Consider the following 15,900-nt stretch of genomic DNA (forward strand, 5'->3'; position numbering starts at 1 on the left):
AACTTTTACATCCTCTCTAAATTAAAGTTGTCCTTTGGATTAGATTTTATATGAAAAGAAAATGCTGATCTGATTTTTAAGACATCTGATTAGATCTTGCCCATATCTAGGAGTTTGTACAGACTTTTCAAAGAGCAATATTACAGAGTTCTAAGAAATTCAATGGCCACAGCTACTTGCCTGGATGCCTTCCAGCCCACTTCCAATTAAAACCAACCCGATCATAAATAAGAGACTAAGCTTTGCTAATGTGCTCACTAAATACTCCATCTTAAAATGATGTACTCTGGGGGCTATATTTCTTGGACAGCATATGCCTTTCCTGAATGATGAAGCCCCCAAGTATAATGTCACAAAATGATTTATTCATAATACTATTTTACATTTATTATCATTTTACATATCTCCTTCCCCCCCCCCCCATTTTCCTAAATAAACTGAGACTTGCTTAAACCACTTCCTTTCACAATGTTTAACATAATACCATCTATCCCTGGAAAAGAACAATATATGGGGAGAAAAACAGTATTGTTTAAATTTTCTTATTTTTTTCCCATATAAATTTGATGTGATAATTGGCTTTTTTTTCTCTTATTCAACCTGACAAAATAGATGACTACCTTTAGGATTATTTGTTTTCTTCTTTTCTTTTCTTTCCTTTTCTTTTCTCTCTTTTCTTTTGTTCTCTTTTATTTTTCCTCCCTCCCTCCCTTCCTTCCTTCCTTCCTTTCTGTTCTTTCTTCCTTTCTTTTCTTTCTTTCTTTCCTTTTCTTTCTTTCTTCCTTTCTTTTCTTTCTCTTTTTCTATTTCTTTCTTCCTTTCTTTTTCTTTATTTCTGATTATTTGTTTTCTTTAAAATATTCCAATACATCATGCTTTTTATATTTTAACAGTTGAATTCTATTTTTCTATTCTGTGTCTGGGAACTAAGTTTTACAACCAAGATTGAGCAGAACTTCCTCTGTGGCAGGATTTTATTGAAAATTGGCAGGTGCTTATAGCCATCATATTTTTCCTCACAGAGAACCACAACTTTCTATTTGTTAGCATTTAATTTTTTTTTTAGTTTAAGGTTTTGTTTCCTTTTAAAATACAAATACTACTTGGAGAAGTAACGGTTTAAGAGTAGTCATAATTAAGGGATACACTCTGCAGCCATATTGTCTAGGAACATAATCAATTTTCTCTTTGCACTAGTAGAACACTATTCAATATCTCTTTAAGTTTCCTCATCTGGACAGAGTGCACACAATTTTTCCTTATGTAAAAGAATGGCTGTGCTAATTGATGCATGTAAATATACATGATTCACATGAGTTTCTTACAACAGTGGCTGACATGTAATAAGTGTTAATGGTGGACATGAATACAATTCACCAGTATATTTCTAGTTCTCCTTCTTCTTCTAGTAAGATTGTACTTCCCCTCCTTGAATTTAGGTGTGGCTGCATAACTTTCTTTGGCTAATAAAATATAAATTCAAGTGGAGTGTGTCTTTTACGAGCAGATATATCTTTCTTTTTAATTTTTTTTAACGTTTATTCATTTTTGAGAGACCGAGACAGAGCATGAGCGGGGGAGGGGCAGAGAGAGAGGGAGACACAGAATCTGAATCAGGCTCTAGGCTCTAAGCTGTCAAAACACAGAGCCTGACGCAGGGCTCGAACTCATGGACTGTGAGATCATGACCTGAGCTGAAGTTGGACGCTCAACCGACTGAGCCACCTAGGTGCCCCACAAGCAGATATATCTTAGAGCCAATCTAAGAATCTCTCTTTTCAGAGTAATAATTGGAATATATATATATATATATATATATATATATATATGTGTGTGTGTGTGTGTGTATGTGTGTGTGTATATATATATATGTGTGTGTATATATATGCACACATATACATATGTATATGTATATGTATGTATATATATGTATATACACATATAGGTATGTATATATATATGTATATACACATATAGGTATATATATATATATATATATACATATATATATATATGTATGTATATACACATATATGTATGTATATATAGGCATACACTATGCTATAGGACCAAAGTGACCTGGAATGCTGGGGCAAGATCTGGATGTTGGCTACCCTAAAGAGTTACACAGTCCCACAGCAAAATTGGAGTGATGAAGAATTTTTTTTTTTTTTAGTTAGGTCACTAATATCCAGGATTATTTGTTACCACAGCATAACCCAGTCTGTCATAACTAATATTCTAACAAGTATAAGCTACTATTTTTATTTATATAATAAGTCTTGGAAGGAGAGAGTAAATAGAAAGGGAAGGACTTGTGGATAAGAAAAAATAACAAAAGGAGAATTTAAAGTCTATGGCCTTCAAACATGAATCTCCTTGATATCAAAATAGCTGCAAATGCTTACGTCACTTCTCTTTTTAAATTATGTCATTTAGTTATAAATCAATCAATCAATCAACAGAAATTACTGGTTTTGCTATGTGCAGCAGTTTCCTCTATCTTTACTAGATTTTTTTTTCCTCTACTATGTTCACTAAAATTTACTTCTTCTATCAGATTATTTCACTGCTTCCTCTCTATCCTTTCTTCACCAAAATCGTATTTGTAGGGTAAATCTACATTTAAGTTTATTTGCAGTTGAATAAAATAATGTCCTATTCATAAAACAGTAATAGCTTAGTAGTAACAATAACACAAATTCCACACTCTTTAACCTGTTACATAAAGTCTTGCAAAATCAGACTCCCCACCACCCCCCTGCTTGCCTTTCAAACCCTATTTCCAATTCCACCCATTCCAATTATTTTCACTAGAAATCACAACAGTTGGTGCATCTTATCAATGATAGCCAAGTATATTCCACTTTGTGCTGTCACTTGTACTAACACTTTATGTGGTCACATATTTAATTTTACTATCCAAGTCAACTATATTACTATAATATCATTTTCCATGTCTTATCATGCCTAACACACTGTTTGGTATTTAATAATTTTTCTTTAATTTAAAAATATATGCCATACATTAACTGATTGAGTGAACACATGAATATTAATTTATAAATAAGAGAATGAACGGATTTAAAGTTTTTAAGAAAGTCTTCTGATCACGATAAAAATAGCCATACATTGTTACCAAGTTTTCTCTCAGTTTTGAAATTTAAAACATCATATTCCGCCCTTTTCAAATTATAAATGATTATGGGGCAATATTTAAATAAAAGACACTGCTGAGATGGCCTAAGGTAGGGAGATTAATAAGTAAAAAAAAAAAATCACCTTAAGTTTCAACTACTAAAATCGCAGTGATTCAAAGTGAGTCAAATACTTGTGTGTTCAGTAGCATGGCACATAGAGTCTAAGGGTTTTTACCCCAGGCTTGTGTTCTCTCAGCGATATAATATCTTCTTCTGTAATTGTTTTTCCTTAAGTTTGTGGTATGGATTATATTTGACAAAGCCAATAACTCCTTTGATTTAAAACAGCCCTGAGCAGTTAACAGGGAAGAATTTTATTCCCATTCTACAGATAAAGAAATAGACACAAAGAGATCAAAGCTACTTATCTAAATATCCACAGGCAATTTCCATCAAATATCTTTTTTTTTTAATTTTTTTTCAACGTTTATTTATTTTTGGGACAGAGAGAGACAGAGCATGAACGGGGGAGGGGCAGAGAGAGAGGGAGACACAGAATCGGAAACAGGCTCCAGGCTCTGAGCCATCAGCCCAGAGCCTGACGCGGGGCTCGAACTCCCGGACTGCGAGATCGTGACCTGGCTGAAGTCGGACGCTTAACTGACTGAGCCACCCAGGCACCCCTCCATCAAATATCTTAATAGATGCTACCATTCTTCTGCAACTGGCCCATTTTGTGTTCTAAACTGTCATTTTGCTTGACTTTCCATGAGGAATTATAACTATTTCAGGGCCAAAGAGAAAAGATTCAGCTAATAGAAGAGCAAAAACTAAGCATGAAGGTTGTCTTCGTGACCATTGTTACACTATTTCAGAAATTAACTAGAGGAAAGGTAAAAGTTAAAGTATTATATTTTATGTTTGTAGTCCTTTTGGTTTATTTGTGAAAAATGTTTAATTTCCAGCTTAGGTCACCTAGCAGAACCACCATAAATGCCCCCCCCCACCCACCCACCCACCTCACAATGAACCAGTGTAAGCTCACTGAATAACTGGAGCAAGACAGAATGAGTAAGGCAATTCTGCTGCAGCAAAAAGTGATAAAATACAATCTGAAGACAATTGTGAATAATCTCTTTTTCTTTGAATCAATCATGCAACTGTTCCTCTCTATTAGCTCATGTAATTGAGAGTCAAATGTATATGCAAAGAATGACTATTTCAACACTGAAATTCAGATTTTCTCAAGTCACACTGTTTTGGATCGAATAAAATAACCACATATAGTCACCAACACATGCATAATAAAAAACGGTCAAATACCAATTAGACTTAATGACTTAACTTGGCCTTCCAGCAACCTTTCAATCCAAAGTATTTAATCACTGTTTCCAAAATCACATGAAGGAGCTAGAAGTATCCAGTCCATAATAGTATTACAAACTAAAGAAGAAAACATTTTACACTGAATGTGTTCTAAAAATATGAACTTCAGGCCAGAAGCATTTAAAAATATTTATGACCATGGGGCGCCTGGGTGGCTCAGTTGGTTCAGCGTCTATCTTCAGCTCAGGTCATGATCTCACACTCCGTGAGTTCAAGCCCTGCATCGTGCTCTGTGCTGACAGCTCAGAGCCTGGAGCCCACTTCAGATTCTGTGTCTCCCCCTCTCTCTGCCCCTCCCCTGCCTATGCTCTGTCTCCCTCTGTCTCAAAAATAATAATAAAAACATTTTTAAAAAATTTAAAAATATTTATGACCCGTTTTTTTTTACAACTTTTCTAGCCCTCTATCTGGTCCCTTATCTTCAGGTTATGGGAGTTCAACTTCCTGTTTTTTTTTTTTTTTTATTTATTAAGACCAGGTTAATACTCTTTCAGTCAAGCACATTGTGGGTAAAAACAATAAAAACCCTCATAATACATGAAAATGATTAACTATAATTTAGTCAAGAGAACTATGCCTTCAACAAAGATTCTTCTATCTGTTTCAAATTCAGAGAGATTTATTTATGCTTTCTTGATTTAATTGGCAAGTTCCATAGTGCTTCAAAAGTTTAAAAATGAAAGGAGGAAAAAAAAGAAAAAGCAACAGCTCAAGGATGATTTTGCATAACTTCACACAACAAGCAGGTGTTTGTAAGATCAATTTACAACAGGGACCACAGTACCCACCTAGCTTGGATGACTTCCAACCTATTTCCAATTAAAACTTACCTGATCATAAATAAGAGATAAAAGCTTGCTAACCAGTACAGTAAATAATAGATCTTAAAATAATGTATTTGGGGCTATGTTTAGAGATAGTAAATTAATTCCCTTTAGGTCAGAAAATGTTAGAAGGGGATTTGAGGTCAGGATTCCCAGGAAGGCAACAGAGTATTGTCTTTTTCAGCATTGACTCTGATATTTTACAATGTGAACTGCTGAATCACTAACAAGTTTACAGTGTGGGCTGTACCTGCCAGACACTGCAATGAGGTGGCTATTTTTCAGCCACTATGAAAGGTTCAATAAATGTAGTTGCCTGGCAGTAAACAGGTTTGGAGTGGGCAGTATGATACAGTATGGTCAAGCTGGGCAGGAGGGCTGCTCGCATTGACTGCTATAGGCCAGGGTGTCCTTGTATTTTTGATTCCCTATTCAAAATACCAGTTCTTACAATTTTCATGGAGGAATTTCAGGGAGTGCTTATTAATGACAAAGACCTAGAGAAGAAATATAGGGGAAAACCGGCCTTCTTCCACACACTGGACAATAGTTTTGGAAGCTGGAAGACCAAGGAGTATCACAAGGAAGGAACAGAAGGAAAGGAAGCTCTTACAACATCCACATCCTTCCTCTTATAGATTGAATTGTATCCTCCCAAAAGACAGGTTGAAATCTTCTTTAGAATTTAGAAAGACTGGTGTCAAGACCCACTCTATTTGGCTGGAGCATTTCAAACCATATTTCAGACCATAAGACTTGGTTCGTTCACATGGTGACACACTTTAGAAGCATTGTAATAACAGGTCAGCATCAAACAACATTCCCACACTGATACCTTTATTGAAAGACTTGTTGCTCTTTCATCTCTTTTCCAACAGAACTTGACAACTGAAGGCAAAGAACCCAGTATTCCTGTATCAGCCAGAGTGTTATCTCGGAGACAAACTTGTATGTGTTTCAAATCAAGGGAATTTAAGATGAGAAACATGTTAGGAGAGCTCACATGCAAATCACATGCAAATCAGAGGACAGCAGGGCAATCCAGAGACTGGCAATGGTGGAAAACTGCTATGTACTCTAGCCCAGAGGAGTCAGTTGATGAGCTGGTGTTACTGAAGCTGAGGCTATCCAGTTGAAGCCAGAACCACAGAGATCCCGCCTCGTAAGGGATGGAGCCAGGAGAGAAGTGCAAAAGGAGACAGACACATTGGCTGCTTACTTCCTCCTAGCTATTCACCTCTGGTTAGTGGTTCCCATTGGCCAAACCTACCCAGTATACAGCAGAGTTTGGGAAAATGCAGTTTGTAGACAGACTCCATGATAAGACCGAAACAGGGAAAGGCAGGGATTGAATCTGAAGGCAAATGAGCAATGAACAGCACGTTCTCTCCTCTATAATGGTATGGCTGGCTATTTAATTTTTCCATATATATTTACTGAGTGTATACCATATACGAAGTAATGACAATTTGCAATCGTAAGGGGAAAAAAAGAGAAAGATAGTATATGTTCTCATGGATTTTAATGTCTAGTAAAGAAGGTAGATATTAAACAAAAAAGTAAAAAATAAATGCCTAACTATAAGGTGAACAAAGTTTATGGTAATAAAAGAAAGGCTACTCTAGGAGTGGATAATTTGAAGAAACTTGGGACACTGGTGAATCAGGAATGTCCTTGCTGAGGAAGTGATTCTGAAAAATAAATATAAGGTGTCCCACCAATGGTTTAGCAAAAGAGCTTTCCAAGCATAGGAAAGACTCTGACTAGAGAAAATGTGATGGTTAATCTTATGTGTCAACATGACCGGGCCATGGAGCACCCAGATCATTCACATTTTTCCAGGTATTTCTGTGAGAGTGTTTTTGTATTAGATTAACATTTAAATCAATAGACTAAGTAGAGCAGATTACTTGCTCTAATGTGGGTGAGCCTCATCCCATCACTTGAAAGTTTGAATACAACAAAACGTTGCCCCTCCCCTGAATAAAAGGAAATTCCTCCTGGTTACTTACCTTGGAGCTGGGATGGCAGTTTGCTCCTGCCCATCAGACTTAAGTGGGAACAGTGGCTCCTCCTGGGTTTCAAGCTTGCTGGCCTTCAGATGGAACTTACACCATTAGTTTTCCTAGCCTCCAACTTGCTGACTGTGGATGTTGGGAATTCTCATCCCCCATAATCATGTGAGCCAATTCATTATTTTACATACATGAAGCCAGCAGCATGGCTTAAGTGTGTGACAAAAGCACTCAGAGGCACAAGATGATACTGATGAAGTAGGGCCAAATCATGCAGGATCTGTGGGTGGTGGTTGGCAGTCTGGATTATATTCTACCTGTAACAGGGAAATAATTTAATAATGTAAGCAGGGGAGTGAGGTGACCTGAAATCAATTTTTAAGAAACAATTCTGGATGCATTAAGGAAAAAGAATTATACAGGAAGGAGGTAGGAGTTGAAACAAACAAATCAAATAAGAAGTATTGCAGTTGCCTCAGGTAGAAAAGATGGTGAGTAAAACCAAATGGACTTCATATAATTAAATTCATATAGTCAGAGTCAATATATACTAAAATTTTTCACATTTCTGCAAAGATTCTTGGATTACCAGCTCCCCAGTTGATCCAGTCTACTTAATCAAACCATTAGTCTTAGCAGTTGCTTTTCTTGGATCAACCACCCATTTGACTGCAGTTAGTTTGCAAATAGGAGACTTTTAATAAACATTTACTGAATATCAGTTTTTGATATAAATGATGGTATTTAAAGTAATATATTCTACATGTAATGAAATTCTCTGTTCCACTGTTATATGAGGAAATACACATTCCCATGTAACTTGACCTGAGAGGTAATAGAAAATATACACTCCTATAGTTCAATGGAAAAAAAAAAAAAAAGATTAGTATAGTCTACATAAGAATAAATAAAAGTTGGGGCACCTGGGTGGGTCAGTCAGGTAAGCATCCGACTCTTGATCTTGGCTCAGGTCATGATCTCATGGTTCGTGAGATTGAGTCCTGCATGGGTCTCAGGGCTGACAGAGTGGAGCTTTTTGGAGATTCTCTCTCCCTCTCTCTCTGCCCCTCTCCTCCTGGTGTTCTCTCACTTTCTCTCTCCCTCAAAATAAACAAATAAACATGAAAAAGAAATTAAAAATAAATAAGTAAAACTTTAGAATTCCTGTTAGACAAATTACCCTTAATTTTTTTAACCTTCTTATATTGATTGATATATTTTCAATTGGATGTCTTTTTAAAATCTATCATTTTGCTAAATATTTTCTATTCCATCTATTTTTGTTTCAATTTTCTTCTTTACCGTATTTTCTGAGGTCAATTGAACATTCTTTATATTATTAAATTTTACGTTTTTATTGACATTTATTTATGTTTGTATGTATGTATGTATGTATGTATGTATTTTACTCTAGGGCTTACACGTTTTTAAATTAATCTAAGATTGGGGCACCTGGGTGGCTCAGTCAGTTAAGCGTCTGACTCGGTTTTGACTCAGGTCATGATTTCACAGTTTCGTGAGTTTGAGCCCCAGTGAGCTCTGTGCTGACAGTGAAGAAAGAGCCTGCCTGGGTTTCTCTCTCTCTCTCTCCCTCTCTCTGCCTCTTCCTCCCTCACACTGTCTCTATCTCTCAGTATAAATAAATAAATTAAATTAAATAATTTATCTCTCAGAATAAATACATTAAATTAAAAAAATTAAATTAATCTAAAATTACCTTCAAGTAATATGGTTTCATGTGTAATGTAAGGACTTTGGGACAGTGTATTCCGAATTCCAACTTTCAGTTTCAGGTACTATAGCTGTCACATATTTTGCTTTTCCATAGGCTCAAACAATAATACTTATTATTTTTGCCTTAGATGGTTAAGTTTTAGGGTATTTATGTAAGAAAATGAATTTTATTCCACTTCCAATGCTCTTTATTTTATTTGTGTGTAGTTCTCTTTCATATTTCATCTTCTTGAGGAACTTACTTTAACATTTCTGACAGAGTAAGACCCTTGGCAATGAACTCCCTCAGTTTTTGTTTCTCTGAGCAAGTTTGCATTTCTTCTTTACTTTTGATAGATACTTACTTTTGATATTTTTGCTGTGCTTAGAATTCTGGGTTGATGGGTTTTTGTTGTGTTTTCCTTTTCATTTCAACATTTTAATATGTTGCTTCATCATCTTCATATTTGCGTGGTTTCTGATGAATTTCTGACAATTCTTTGTGTGGTTCCTCTGCAATGTGACCTTTTCCCTTGGTTTTCTTTTAAGATTTTCTTTCCATGTTTGGATTTTAGCAATTTGAACATGACATGTCTAGTAACGTGTGGAAGAGAGAGGAAACATTTACTCTGCTTGTAGGTCTCTGAATTCTTGGATCTGTGGTTTGGTTTGATATAGTCATTAGTTTTAGAAAACTTTTTGGCCATTATTTATTCAAATATTTCTCTGTTTTCTACCTCTCCCTCCTATAGAATTATATCTATATCTATATATCTATATCTATATATCTATATCTATCTATCTATCTATCTATCTATCTATATATATTAGACAATTTGATATTGAACCACAATTCTGGGATGGTTTCTTCTATTTGTTTTTATTCTCCCCCCCCACCTTCTGTGTTTCAGTTTGGGTAGTTTATAGTGACTCATCTTCAAATTCATTAGTTCTTTCATTAGCTGTGTTGAATCTACTGATAAAGCCACCAAACATATTCTTTGTCTCTGTTAATATGGTTTTCATTTTAAGTTAATTAATTTATTCTGAGAGAAAGACAGAGCATGAGTGGGGTAGGGGCAGAGACAGAGGGGGAGAGATAATCCCAAGCAGGCTCTGCACTGTCAGTGTAGAGCCCAATGCAGGGTTTGAACCCCCCCAACTGTGAGATCATGACCTGAGTCGAAATTAAGAGTTGGACACAACTAACTGATCCACCCAGGTGCCCCAATATGGTTTTCATTCTTAGCACGATCATTTGATTCTTTCTTAAAGTTTCCATCTCTCTGCTGTAGTCACCCACCTGATGTATGTTATCTACCTTCTGCATTAGAACTTTTTAAAAAAAAATTTATAACATTTACTTAAAATGTGCCTGTCTGATTATTTTAACATCTGAGACATATCTGATTCTGGTTCTGGTGATTATTTTGTCTCTTGAGATTGTTTTTATTTTCTGCTTCTTTGTATGGATTACGTGTTTTTGTTTTTGTTTTTTTATTGAAAGTCAGAGATCTTATGTAAGATGGAAGACACTCAGGTAAATCTTTTTCTCATGTTTGGAGATGAGCATGATTTTCCTAGTGTTACATCTTTTGTGTGGGGGTTTATTTTAATATAGTCAGGAGTTATGTTGTGTTTGAGTTGTGCTGGTCTTATTAGTACCCTCAGAGACCATGGATTTTATATCTCTCCAGCAATTACTTATGTTTTAGGGTGCTGGATGCATTCCCAAAGGTTATTTTCTCAATGTCTGAACCCTACCTTTGCTTTGTGTGTTATCCTTTGTGCTTTGACCCTGAGATAGTTTGTATCTTGTATCTCTCCCAACTGTATTCTACTGCTGTCTTTATTCTATGCTTGTTAGTCTGCTAGAGGAGTGTGGGAGAGGGGGATGTTCTATAATGTTCTGATTAAGCACTGGTCTTAGACAAACACTATGTCAGGGTGAGGCTCTCACAATTTTTCCTGCCCCTTCATCCCTGTGGAGCTAAGCTAACACATATCCTTGTTCACTCTCTAGGAGCAGAGTTTTTCTCTCATTCCTCTTCTACAGCTCTTGCGAGTTTCCACCAATGTCTTGAGACTTTTTCCGTCAGGAGAGAGGAATGATGGTCCAGGCAGTGTTTCCTCAGTGGCTGCTGTTCCTCTTCCCCAGCCAACCTCACAAATTCCAGGAGAGCTATCTCAATATTCTTCCTGGTGCTCCTGGTGACTTCCTGGTTGGATACATGGAATAAAAAGTCTTCAAAATGAAACAAAACACCCCTATGTATGTAATCCACAGGGACTTCATACTCTCACTCTCTCTCACACCCAGTCTTCCACAATTCACTAAAAGTTGTTAGCTGAATTGGCCTATTTCATCCCAAGTAAGCAAATACTCAAGATCTGTCTCTCCTGAGGCACCTGTCTTTCTTAGATTTAGGGTTAGTGAGGTGCCCTGCCACTGAATTCTCCCATGCATTCAGAAAAGCTGTTACTTTGCACTTTGCTCAGCTTTTTTCTTGTGTGAGGGTGTGAATGAGGCTCTTTCTAACTCTCCATACCTTCAAACTAAAACCAGAATACCAGATACCTGTTTTAATATCAATTTAGAGGACAAATGAAAGGGTCTGTAGGGTCTATTTTCAAATAAAGAATTGTTGGTACCCAAAAGATTCATGTTTCTAGCATTTTTCCCACACCCCTTCTTTGTGTTCATATTTGAGAAAGCCAGAAATCACACAGCCAGGTACTAAAATCTTCCCCAAACACTTGCTTTTTCCCTGATCCCTGATTGCTTATCTCTCTCCTCTCTGAGATGATGCAATGCTTGTCAGTCACTATAATGGGGAAGAGAGGAACTGAGGAAGATTGTTTATCTAATGAGGGCAGAACTGCTTTTGCTTTGGCATCTTTCTTCTCTCAGATACTGTTTTGCTTTCTGTCATTGCCTGATGACCTTGCATTTTCCTCTGATTTTCATTCATGTGCCACACACACAATTCTGAAGTGAAGGCCAGAAAGGGTCTAGAGGTCAAGAGCAGTTTTAGTAATAAAAAAAAAATTATTTCTACTAATAGTTTTCTTGCTTAGTCACAGACTGGAACTCAAGGGATACTGTAGATTTGCCCAAATAAGTATAAAGGGCTTTGTTTTATATTATTTCTCATGAATAGGAAGTGGAGACACTGATTCTGTATGGGTATGGGCTTTGAGAGCTTTGTCTAGTAGTGAGGACAGACTGACTCTCTGTCTCTATATTTTCTCAACTTCTCTGCTATTGGATCTCTGAAAACTCAGGGGTTCAGGTAATATTTTGGTTTGTATTTCTGAAAGAGACTGGACTCTGGCTATTACTTAATTAGGCTCATTACAAGTTTCTCTAAAAATGGTTATTGAAATAGAAACATTTTCTTTAATGCAAAATGCAAATCTGGTCAGAGTTGAAGGCAATTTACCCAGACCCTGATTTTATCCTTGGTTTAGCCAGCTATATGACCTCAGAAATTGAATTTAATCTTTCATTAAGTCTGCTTCAAAACTTATCAAATGAAAAGAAAATATTTATCCTCTCTTTTATGTCTCATACATCTTATTTCCATGATGCTAGAAATCTGGTTTAAGAGTAAAATGTAAAAAACACATCCACTTTACACACAGACACTCCCTGATTTGCCAATCCAAATGTCTATTCAGTGAATCTTTAAGCTATGGGATTTTTTTGGTGTGTGTGTGGTATAGGGACACAATTTGTACTGGATTATCAGACTGAATTCCCAGTTTGTTTCTTAAAAATTTTAGAGACTAATAGTAAGGAAACTTAACTACTTTTTGAACATCGTAATCCAAGCCAAAGGAAAAGAGAGAAAAGTAATATAAATGCACAAAAGGCAATTCTCTTATTATCAAAAAATAGAAGTTTGGAAAAACTCAATGAAAACTAATAGTTGGAAATACAAATTGCTACACTGTGGTATTTCACACCTATACTGAATTTTCATAAGCAATTCAGAAACAAAGGCCCAATTAACCCTAAAATAATCCCACCATATTAAACACAATCATTCCAAAAGTATTATTCAGGATGATTACCTTCTGGTCTAAAACCTAGTTGTACCACTTAATATTTTGTTATCTTCGATGGAGCAAACTAACATTCAGAAGAAAGAAAAGTGAATAACGGGTGGAAGTCATTTACGTTCACAGTATTAAGGACTGGCATTTACAGATAAACTTACCTGAGATAACTATGTTTTCCCTCTCATACATCCACCATAAAGAACCACCTCCCTTTCACTTTGTACCCAAGCTATGATTGACGGGCAGTGTCAATCACTTCATGGAGCTTGTTGATGTTTGCTGTCAGGGCTGAAGCTCCATGAAGTTTGTAATAAAGTGACAGGAAGAATTTCAGTTTGTTGGTGGTTTTCCTTAAATAAGGTGGGATCTAGAGACAAATGGGACTTAAGCTAGAGAAAGCACCATAAACTCCAATAGGAATCCCTTCAAAACAAACTATACTAAGGCCAAGTTCTTAGGATAAGGAAAATTTTGCCATCTTTGGCCAAGGTGAAATATTTTCTTTGTATTTTAAGAAATTTGATTCAGAAGCAAGTACCCTATGACCTTTTTGTATTCCAGGAGACTTATTTACTTGACTGCCCATGCCCATTACCTATTGTACCAACATTAAATTAAAAAGTTATTTATACTTACTTATCAACCCATTCTTAACTGAATATTTGCAATCTATCAGGAACGATGACAGGTACCTTGGTAAATGCAAATAAGACATTATCATGTTGTATTTACTTTCCAATAGTTATAACTTGTATACAAATATGTGATATGATACAAACACACTTCTCTGAGACTATACAACAGGATCCATTATTCTTCCAAGGCAAGTATAAAAGTTTCCATGATTGGTCAATATTTGAGATAAACTGTAAAGGTTTGGGAAAGTTTTCTATATAGCACAGAAGTGTGTATATTTGACCTGAAAAAAAAATCATAACTTAAAACGTGGAGGCCAAAATTTGCATGAGTGAGGAATGGGAAGCCCGATGTGATAGGTACATATGGAACATAAAGGTTTACTGATCATACATAACTATGCTTTTCTAGATTTAAGTGTTAAATTTCATTGTCAAGTCAAATGTCACATTCTTTGTTCAGAGTGGGGTATGAAAAAATAATAGGATGAGCAATGAGGATGAAAATATAGTCTAGAATTAGACTGTGACACATCTTGATGCTAATCCCAGTAAGTTTTTAACATAATTCTGCAGTTATAGGCAGAATCATTGAAGAAACATTTTCATCTTAATTGCTACTCTTTCCTAATATGAACTCCCTGCTCTTGTAAGTACCGTCAATGAAAAACAAACAAACAAACAAAAAACAAACAAACAAACCCAGCACCTACAACTCCAACATCTAATATAATTTCTTTCCCCAGGGGTTTGATTATTTTTTGTCCTGTTTACAATGGACTTTACCTCTTCCCAGCAAATCTCAAGTGCTATTCAAATCTGGGGCCCAGTTCACCATCTGGTTCAGCTAGGAAGCTGGTATCTTCTTACATTCCCGGACATGTGGACGAGGTAACCCCATGCCTGCAGGAGACGTATCACTTGCAGCACAGTCCAGGGCCAGAGGTGCACAGGAAAAGGAGCAGGCTGCTATTAAAGATGGGCTGGTGTGGGCTCTCTCTGAGACTAGTATTCCAGCACAACAACAGGAACTCTGAGAATCCTAAACTCAAACTCAGCCTTTCAGTCTCTTATAAATGCTTAAAACTTCTAAATATTTAGATACATGATACATGGGTCTTCATTTACATGATTGTTCTAGGTCCTGAAAATATTAGGTTGTTTCTGTGCACAACTAATAATGTATAACATTTATTCTTACCCTGTTTATATGATAATTTAGCTGATTCTATTATAATGTCTATTTCCCTCAGATAGAGTTGATGTTCTTTGAAGATGGAAAGTATACTGCTCAGAACCCAGCAAAATAGTATGCATACGATTCTTAATCAATAACTATTTTTACTGAACTGAGAAAAGTATTTTACTAGTCAAGAGCCTAAATTGTACAATTGTAGACTATGTGGATGCTCTATTGTACTGGGAATTTTCCTTCTGTTTCATAAATATTTTGGAACATTTCCTATACAGACTGCGTCCAGAAAAATTACCTATTTGTTCAAAAAATAAACACAGCTTCTCTATTATCTTAGGGCACTGCAAGAGTGGAGAAGAATCTTAATAGAATGAATCAAGGCTTCTAAGTGTCAGGAGAATAGCACTTAGATTAACATTCTTTTCATTTTGATGGAATGAACATTTAGATTAGTAAAGACATTGTTTTTATTAAAATTCAGCCTCATTATTCATAATACATCCTCAGTTTCTATTAGTTCCATTTTATATAAAATAAGAGGAGCTAGGTACCTTTGTGGGGTCATTTCAGGGGCATTTTGAAGGACTCTTTTCAGCAATATGCCATGCAGTCTAAAACTTTACCATTACATTCTTCAGTCAGTCTTTACCTTTTCTCTGCTGTCTTCCTTAAAAATACAAACAGAACAGAGAAAAATACACCCTGATGTTATTCTTCACTTGTCTTGGGGTGCTTATCATATGTTCTCAGTATCTTGAGGAAATTGGAGAGCAGTGTGCTTGAGTTGTGGTATACAAATGCATTGGCATCACAGGATATAAGCAAATGTCGTGGTTAAGTCCAGTTCATCATGGTGTGTCTGGTTTCAATATCTGAGACATAAATGAATAAGAAATTTATATGTCAACAATCAGCGGTAATTTTCTA

The 15,900-nt window shown here is 35.9% G+C and overlaps 1 long non-coding RNA gene across 3 annotated transcripts in view; it reads right to left on the bottom strand.

The window, feature by feature from the left end:
- Positions 1-10,193: 10,193 nt before the first annotated feature.
- Positions 10,194-15,900, bottom strand: part of LOC123381405 — a 382,216-nt gene continuing 376,509 nt past the window's right edge. The window contains exons 5-7 of one of the 3 annotated variants that reach the window (XR_006588315.1): positions 15,525-15,845; positions 13,780-13,835; positions 10,194-11,297 (exon numbers count right to left, since the gene is read on the bottom strand). This is a non-coding gene — a long non-coding RNA (uncharacterized LOC123381405). Of the gene's footprint in view, positions 15,846-15,900 lie in introns of all 3 variants that reach the window. The other 2 variants (XR_006588314.1, XR_006588313.1) reach the window with 2 other exon arrangements.

The sequence above is a fragment of the Felis catus genome, chromosome D3, assembly GCF_018350175.1.
Source record: "Felis catus isolate Fca126 chromosome D3, F.catus_Fca126_mat1.0, whole genome shotgun sequence".
NCBI classification, from domain to species: domain Eukaryota; kingdom Metazoa; phylum Chordata; class Mammalia; order Carnivora; family Felidae; genus Felis; species Felis catus.